General features: G+C 33.7%; 1 pseudogene; it reads right to left on the bottom strand.

Moving 5' to 3' along the window:
- Positions 1 to 7,595: 7,595 nt before the first annotated feature.
- On the bottom strand, positions 7,596 to 9,576 carry LOC132185213 (tropinone reductase homolog At5g06060-like; annotated as a pseudogene).
- Between the last annotated feature and the right edge of the window lie 413 nt (positions 9,577 to 9,989).

Genomic DNA, 9,989 nt, shown 5'->3' with positions numbered 1-9,989 from the left:
GGTCGACCCGTCAGACCCGCACAGTAGTCGTGTCTGGCGGGTCGACCCGCCAGACCCGGCGGGTCGACCCGCCAGACACGAAATTTTCGGGTCTTAATCGGGTAGACCCGATTACGACCCGAACCCGATTAGCCCAAACCCAATACCTGTTTTTTCGTGTCGTGTTCGTGTCGGGTTCGCGGGTCGTGTCAAAATTGCCGGCCCTAGATGGAGATGGAAGCTGAGACATTTGGACACCATGATTTTGATCCAGTGGGTGATTTCAGAATCAAATGGTAACGAATTTCTATTTCAATCAATATGGAGTTGTTTTGTGGGCTTCTTTTCCCAGAATGGCATTTTAGTAACTTAACCTTGACAAAATGACGTAGTATTAAATTTTCCATTTTATTTGACGATAATGATGGAGTGGTCAAATTGTAATTGGTTAGTAGTTTGGAGGGCTACTTTTTCACTTTTTGAACATTAGAATAATATAATGAAAATGACTGGTAGTTTGGGGGGCTAAATTATATTTTTCCCTTTTAATAATGACAATCTTCAAATATTCATATATTTTGAAATTTTTCCTTAAGCTATAAAACAATTTTCTTTTACATCAATGTATTGAAATATCCATCATATCAACCAAACCATAACAACTAAGAAAGCATCAAATGATAAAGATAAACATTCAAGTTACAGTCTCAAAAACGGTGAAATCTCCAAATAAAAGTTATTATAAGTCTCAAATTAGTGCTAGATCGAGTAGTCTAAAATAAGTAGTATTAACAAATTATCAAAGGGTTGTCACAAATCGCTTCTTCCAAGTCAATATCCAAGAATCCTATATTGCTTAATATTGCAATGTACAAACAATTTAAGCAATGACTTATGGCATGTTTGAGATTGTATTTGAAGGGCCTAAAAGTGCTTTTAACACTCAAAAAGTCAATTTGAAGAAAAAAGCACCCATTTGGTAAAAAAATTAAAAGTTCTTTTAATGGTCCAAAAAACCTAAAAATGGCCAAAAAACACTATTGGCAAAAGCTTAAAAATAAAGTTTTTGCCCAAAAGCTCTTTTTGACTTAAAATCTCTATTTCTAAAACATAATATCAAACAGGCTCTTAATATTATCACCTTGCATAAGACGCTTGTTTAGGTTTGCGATTTTAAAAAGTTCAATTTAAAAACGTGATTTTTTAAAAATACAGTTAAGCATTTTGTAAAATTACAGTTTGATTTTTAAAATCGTACAGTTTTAAAAATGCACAAATTTACATTTAATTTGAAAACAATATATATATATATATATATATATATATATATATATATATACTTTTTTAAAATCATGATTTTTAAAAAACATTCTCCCAAACAGTATATTAGCATCGTAAAAGGACTTCACAAGTACTACTATTGAGTGATGATGGAAATATCATTGCCACTGTGTCCAAAAAACTGCCCTTGCTTGAAGTTAATGCCGGTGGAGCTCAGGCTGCTTTGTTGGCAGTTCAATTTGCTTCCTCCTTTGGCTACCATCCTCTTTGTCTTGAGGGTGATTCCCTCACTGTGATCCTAGCTGAAAAATGCTATGCTGACTCCAAAATCTTATTTAGATCTATGCGGAATTAATACTGTGAAGCAATAAATAATTCAATGACCCAAAACATATAAAGCAATAAAGAGGCAGACACAGATATTTTGGTTATGAAGAGGAAACCTTTTAGAAATTGATCTAAAAGTAAAACCTCTCTGGGGCAGCCAAACCCAGGAAATCACTATCAAAAGATTATCTAGAGATTACAGACACTAGGAACACTTACAACCCTTTGCAAGACCATGGCTCTATAAGATCGACAAGCCTACAACTCGTCTCCTTGCTCACAATCTTCTTCAACGTGATCCTCTTTTACCGAACCCTTCTGATAGACTTCTCAACTATAGATATATCAAATGAATAGATAAAACTCTAAGAGATTCAATTTAATGCTCACCACATATGATCTCTCTTAGCACAGCCTCCGACGAACTATCTGGGGGTGAAAATTCGTCTTTCTCTCTCTCTATATATATATAAAGATGTATATATACCCCCGACAAATCCCTAGACCTAACCCACTTAAAATCACGTTTTTGGGCCTAAAACTTACGGGGTGTCCGGATAGGTTAACGGGCTGTCTGAAAAGGACTTTGGAGAGTAAAAGCAGAGTTTTTGGAAATGCGGTCCAGACCCGGGGAAGGCCTGTCCGGACAGGGCATGCAATGGGTGAAACAACATTCTGGAAATACTGTCCAGCCTTGATCAATAGCTCTGATCGATGGGCGTTCTATATCAGTGTTTGAGCTCATGAACAGTAGCATCTGCATTTTGGAACTGAATTAAGCCAACACAAGAACTAAGAAACTCCCCATTTGGCAATTCGGTGACAAAACCAAAATGTCGAGCCAATCCCATCATCTTCCCATATTTACTCCCCCTTTTTGTCACAGAATGACAAAAGGTCTTCATGTTTCCTAAAACACTTCACAAAATACATCAAGGCATATGTGGAACAAGAATACATAAATAAAACTCATGATAAAAAAAAAATGACGTAGAATGCAAGATCATAAAAAAACATCAGCAAAAACTCCCCATCAATGTATGACTCAATTACCAACAAGAAACTGAAAAAGTAAAACATGTTTCTCCCCCTCAAAAGTCAAATGAACACACATGATATACACATCAATGACTCATGTATTGCACAATGAATATCCCAAACAAGCTCCAAATATGCAAAATATATATATGAGACTAGAAATGGCAAGAAACTCATATTGCTTAACCCAAGCAAAGAAAAATGTTTCATTCAACTCATGCTTGTGTGGTGTGTGTGTGTAAGCCATCCAAAGAGAAAAATTTTCAACTTACAAAATGAGGAGAAAGTTCACCACCATGAGGTTTTGACAAGTATATCAAATCAAAAGTCAAACCTTATCATACTAGGGCCTAGGCACTCTCATCCTATACATTTATCTTTGTAAAATATTTTGCACAAGTTTGACACAGTGAAATAAATTCCTTTTGGAATATGATCATTTGATTTTATTTGTTTCACTATTTTGTTTATTTTTCTCTTTGAGAAAGTGTCCTTAAACTTTTGGTGCTTATCACAAAAGAGAAAGCATGAATTTTTAAGCCCTAGGTTCAACTAGCATATGGTCAATTTGAAAAATATGACTAGTCAAAAATCTCATATGGTTACCTAACAGACCTCACAAATAAAGTGAAACAAAACCTCAATTTAAGCTTAAATGTGCACAAGAGATAAAGCATAGGCAAAATGTACCAATTAAGCTCAGGCTTTAGGTAACCACAAAATAAGTCCATTGATACAAATTTTCATCTTATGCATATTAAGAACATTCCAAGACGCAAGGAATTAAATCCATAAAAGCAACATGAGAAATTAATAGACTATCTAGATGCACTAGACAAAATAAAGAAAAGAAAACAATCAAAGTAACATATTTTTGTCTTTTTGAAAATTTTCACAAAAGAAATGCACACAAACGAAAAACAAATGCAAAACAAACAAAAATGCAATGCAAAGAAAAACAACATGCTCTAGGATTTTAAAAAAATAAACAGAACAATCATTCCTAGACATGTTCTTTACTCACCTAAATTTAGGTGAGATCATTACCACTCCCCCTCAATTGGTGAATGGTATAATCCTTACTAACCCAAACCTTCTTGAAAGAAGGTGTAGAGATATGAACATTTTCAATTTTGTCTAATCTAGACAAACCTCCCATCATCATTGTGCATAACCCCAAAGGTTCTTTCCTAGAAAAAGAATTTTTATTTTTTTGCACATGAGGTTTCAATTTAAAACAGCTGGGTCGAATGTGACCAACTTTTCCACAATGATGGTAAGTAGGGATAAACCTTTTAGGAGGTAGATTCCTAGGAGGACGGACGACTCTATACTAGGGGTAAGATATACAAGGCTCAATATGAATTTTCTTAACTTTCTTATCTTGTGAGGTCGAAGCAGCTGCTATTTTTCTTTTAACCAAAGAGTCTTATACTTTTTCTATTTTAACAAATATTATCTCGGAAGTAGAATCATTGTTAGAAGACAAAGAAACATGACAATCAAAACTTAACTCAGAATTATCACAATCAGAATTCTGAGTATGCAACATATTCTTAAGGGAATTGCTAGAGAATTTTTTCAATTGAATTTCTGACTCTTTTAATTTATTCTCTAACAAATCAACTTTAGAACCTAAAACAAGATTTTCAGATTTTAAGGAATCAATTAAAGCATGTGATTCAGACAATTTAGTAACAATAGATTCTTTCACATGTTTAAGATCTTGAAAATCCTCCAAACAATTTGTGTATTGATGTCTCAAAAGAGTGAATTTTTCCAACACATTGTTGAAGGAGTTTATAAGATCATATTCCCCTTGAGAAGTATTCATAGCAAACAGGAGTTAACAGATCTCAGTTAGGAATTTAATCCATAAATAGTGAACCTGCTCCGATACCAATTGAAAAACGCTATGCCGACTCCAAAAACTTATTTATCACAATTTATGCGGAATTAATACTATGAAGAAATAAACAATTCAATCACCCAAAATATATAAAGCAATAAAGAGGTAGACACATATATTTTGGTTACGAAGAGGAAACCTTTTAGAAATCGATCTAAAAGTAAAACCTCTCCTGGGCAACCAAACCCAGGAAATCACTATCAAAAGATTATTCAGAGATTACTGACACTAGGAATACTTACAACCCTTTGCAAGACCTTGGCTCTGTAAGATCGACAAACTTACAACTCGTCTCCTTGCTCACAATCTTCTTCAACATGATTCTCATTTACCAGACCCTTCTGATAGACTTCTCAACTATAGATTTATCAAAGGAATAACTAAAAATCTAAGAGATTCAATTTAACGCTTACCACATATGATCTCTCTTAGCAAGCCTCCGACGAACTCTCTGGGGTGAAAATTCATCTTTCTCTTTTTCTAAAAAGATGTATATATACCCCCGACAAAACCCTAGACCTAACCCACTTAAAATCACGTTTTCAGGTCTAAAACTTACGGGGTGTCCGGATAGGTTAATAGGCTGTCTGGAAAGGGCTTTGCAGAACCGAAACAGAGTTTATGAAAATGCGGTCCGGACCCGAGGAAGGCCTGTCCGGATAGGGCATGCAATAGGTGAAACGGCATTCTGGAAATGCTGTCTAACCTTGATGAACAGCTCCGATCGATAGGCGTTTGTGGTCCGATTGAGTTGAAATTTTGCAGAGACATTCATAACACATGAATCTACATTATGAACGGTGGAGATTGGATTCTGAGCATTCTATATCAGTGTTTGAGCTCATAAACAGTAGCCTATGCATATTGGAACTGAATTAAGCCAACACAAGAACTAACACTAGCCATCAAAGGTTTCTCTTTTTACTGATTGGTCTTTTACTCCAATCATTGGAGATATCCACTCGCAGCTTCATGATTTTTTTACTTAGATAGCAGTGAAGATCTCCCGTAGTGCTAATTTTAGAGCACATCAGCTTGCTAAATGGGCTGCTTCCAACCATATTTTTGGAAGCATTGCTATATATATATATATATATATTTTCTCTTTAGCTAGGATCAATTGTAGGAAAGATCGACCCACCTTTTGTAATTCCCCTTTTCCCCCTCTCCTGCTTTGATTAAAAAAAAAAAAAAAAGTACTACTATTGAGTATTGACTTTCATAATAGGTACACGCTCTCTATCTTCAAAGTTTCCCATTTTTTACCAAACTTTGCAGCTTCCCAAGACTTTTATTAGCACACTGCCGGAAAAAACCCAACATCAATTGATACTTGCCCCCACGAAACATTAGGTTGATGATTTTAAAGCTTTTCCAACTTTTATTTAAGGGATATTGAAACTCTCGTATAATTTATAAATTATGAGTAATTTTGATAAGTGTCAAATGTTGCATATTTGAACCCCTTTATTTACATTAATTAATCATTTAGTTGTGTCGTTATTTAATATTTTATGTTAGTTTTGTGTTTTTAGTGTTTTGTAGGTCATTAAAGAAAAACTACAACTTTAAAGGAAAAAATACAAAGTTTGGAAGAAAGCATACTTTGAGAAGACCTAGATGATGTGGTTAAGATCAACCGAATCCAAGAAAAAGGTTCAATCGGATTAAAGATCAGATTGGATTAAAGATAAATTGGATAAGATTTCGGATCGGATTCAAATTTAGATTCTGTACACGTCTCAGTATTTTGACTAAAACTTTCCGGTCAAATATCGGATTGAAGTGATTCAAGTGGAAGTGGAAAGATAACTCAAAATACTACAATTCATTGTGAAATAGAATTTTCCTAATTCGTATGGTTACTATGCCAAAATTGCCCTGCAATAAAAGGTCACAAATCTAGACGAATCCTATTCCGATTTCAGACTTCTATTTTGACTGGGAGACAGACCTCCAAATTATCTATATTTAATAAGTTTTTAGAACTTTCCTCAGCCTATAAATAGACTTCTTTGCATTCAAGAAAAGATACACAATCACAGAGAGCAAAATTCTTTTGTTTAGTTTTTCTTTAGGTTTAGGTTTAGATTTTATTTTTATGTGAAGCTAAATTCCCAACTAAGGTTAGGGATGAAGCCTCACCGATGAAGAACATCAATACTTTCATGTAAGTATTTATTTATCTGATTTTATTGGATTTAATATTTCAATTGTTTTACTTCTTTTCAATGTGTGGAGTGATTATTGGATATCTTTTGTGATTAAAGGATACACTTGATGATTTAAGATAATTTCACATAATTGATCGCTTGATTTTATTTGCCTAAATAATTGGATATCCCTTGTGATTTATTCTACGGATACATTTGGTGTTTCAATTAAGATTGGATATCTTTTGTGATTTACGGATACATCTGATGATTTAATTGATATTGGATTCATTTTGTGATTTGTGCAATGAATGGATACATGAGATGGTTTTGATTAACTGTTGAAGCATAGTGAAACATATCTAAGATTTTAATTGTGAGAACTTCAAATTAATATTGATAAACATGGAAGTATGTTGTTATGATTCGGTGAGTGTGGATTCCCTAACCTTAGTATTTTATCGTTTATTTTAATTAGTTTATGTTTATTTTTTAATTTTTAAAACCAAAATTCAAAACCCTTTTAGAACTAGGTTAGAATTTAATTAGTTTAGATTTAAATTGCCATTTCAAAAATATAATTCTCTGTGGGTTCGACCTCGCACTTGCAATCCATTAAACTACAATCGATTCGTGCATTTGCGAGTTAAATAAATTTGCACAACAAATTCCATTTAATAAATTTTTATAGGATTTTCATACAATTAAAACGACGTGAGAAATGAAAATTATTATTATGTTTTAACAAGAATTGATCATCCAATGATTAGTTGTAACTATTACCTTATAGCATTGTGAAATAGTTGTGAAATTATGTAATTTCTAGCATTACTCTATAAAATAAAATGCATTTATTCAAAACTGCTTCAACTAAGGAGCTTGACTTTATTATATTTGATCAATATTTGTCATTGTTCTAGGGGATTGAATCCGTACACAGTCATCCCTCCATCAACATAGATTATCTGTCCAGTAATGTAAGAGGCTGCAGGTAGTAAGAGATACGCTACCAAAGATGATATTTCTTCTGACTCCCTAGGTCGTCCAATAGGTGTCCGTGAATTTATAGTTTCCAAGGCTTTGCTTTTGACTAACTGTAATATTAATAGTAATAGGAAGTATGCAAAAAATAGATTTCAAAAAAAGAAAGAAATGGGGCAAACATATTCAATGATGATTATGCCAACAATTAAGACAAATTAATGCACTTACACCCTCCGTTAAAGGAGTTTTTATCACCTCAGGTGCAACACAGTTGGTTATGATATTGTCTCGTGCCCACTCACATGCCAAGCTTCTAGTAAGTTGGTTTACTGCTCCTGCATATATTATATATAAAACATGCAATTCAATTATGAATTATTCAAGCCACTATACACGTAAATTTTTACAATATCCATAACCTGTTAATTATGAAAATATATATTACGTACCTTTACTTGCTCCATAAATATGGATGCGCCACTTATTGCCAACATTCCATTAATGGAAGAAAGGAGAACAATACTTCCTCCTCCCGATTCTTTCAAAAGAGGATGAGCGAGTTGGCTCAGATGGTAAGTGGATTCAACATTGGTAGCCATGATGAATGCGAATTCTTGAGCCGTCACCTCTGGGGTTGGTTTAGCAAGGTTGGTCCCCACGTTATTTATCTAAAACCAGTCATTGGTCAATTCATTTTAGATATGAACGTCTAGCTCTATTAAAATGAGTAATGCTAACACCACAAAAAAAACAAGGTTTAGTGACATGGTTATTTGGGGCATTTTTGACCAAAAAAACGTCTCTATTGATTTTGCAATGCTTGATTAGGGGCACTTGGGATACGTCGGTTTTTATGGCAACTATAATTTAAGTTTGAGACGTTTTGTTACTAAAAAGCGCCTCGAAAAGGAGACGTTTGGAACAAAGCGCCCCCTTTTTTAAAAGCGGGCGCTTAGTGGTGAAAAACGCCCCATTTTAAAAAATGAGGCGCTTCCTAGGCAAGCGCCTCCTTTTTAGAATGAGGGCGCTTCCTAGGCAAGCGCCCCTTTTTTGAAATGATGGCTCTTCCTAGGCAAGCGCCCATTTTTTAAAAGGGGGTGCTTTCCTTGGAAGCGCCCTCATTCTAAAAAGGGCGCGCTCAGGTGGGCAAGCGCCCCCTTTCATAAAAGGGGACACTTGCGTGTAAAGCGCCCCTATTTTAATATGGGAGCACTTCCACACTACAAAGCACCTCCAATATTTAATATATAGAAAAATGTTTTTTCCATACAATCCAAATATATATATATATATATATATATATATATTTTTTTTTTTCTCCTGATATACAATACTGTATTGCGTATTTTCTCCATAAATTTTGGATTAATCCATAAATATTTTCTCCATTCATCAATCTCATACAATCTTATACATATCTCACAATACATATATAATCCATATATACAATCTCATATCTCATAAGACATCTAAATCCAAAATGATGATATCATAAACACAAAGTGTACCACATCTTAAAGAGTTAACAAAAATTGTACCATATATATGAAATAAAATATCAAAAACGATATCATAAATACAAAGTATACCGCCTCTTAAAAGAGTTTACAAAAATTGTATATTGCATATGAAATAAAATATATCAACGGTTTCGCTTAACATTTGGTGTCAAATATGTACCCAACCTAACAGGTCAAGTATACGTACATCACTTAATGATTACCTGCAAATAATAAAACCAAAAAAAAAAAAAATTAAATTACAAACCTATATCTAACTATTTTGAAAATGCAAACCTATATATAACTAGATTATATTACAAGTGACTAAGATATAAAGATCTACACATACTTTGTGATGATCCATGATGGTCGCCTTTTGCATCAGCTGCATGCTCATCTTCATTTGTTAATCCATTCTCACCTATATATAAATAGATGCAAATGTATATTATGCAATCATATATATGTTCTTAAGCAAACGGTAATGAATTGTGTTTGAGCAGCTAGTTCCCCTATAAAAGGATAAAAGATAAAGGAAGATCAACATAAAATAATTTTTATTGTGTTTAAGTTATATAAGCCAACATTAAAGGGTAAAAGATAAGCCAACATTGGAATTTCAAATTTTATGTTTTTCTTCCTTTATCTTTTATCCTTTATTGTGTTTAAGTTATTTTTATATAACTTAATGTTTGAGCAACTAGTTCCCTTATATAACTAAAAATAATTTCAGTATACCTGCTATCTAGGCGCCCTTATTTAAAGGCGTCGAGCTGGCAGGCGCCCCTAATTAATTAAGGGTGCTTGCCATCCAGA

Source organism: Corylus avellana, chromosome ca6 (genome assembly GCF_901000735.1).
Source record: "Corylus avellana chromosome ca6, CavTom2PMs-1.0".
Lineage (NCBI taxonomy): Eukaryota > Viridiplantae > Streptophyta > Magnoliopsida > Fagales > Betulaceae > Corylus > Corylus avellana.
Note: the sequence above shows the minus strand (reverse complement) of the source record. Positions and strands in the feature narration are given on the sequence as shown.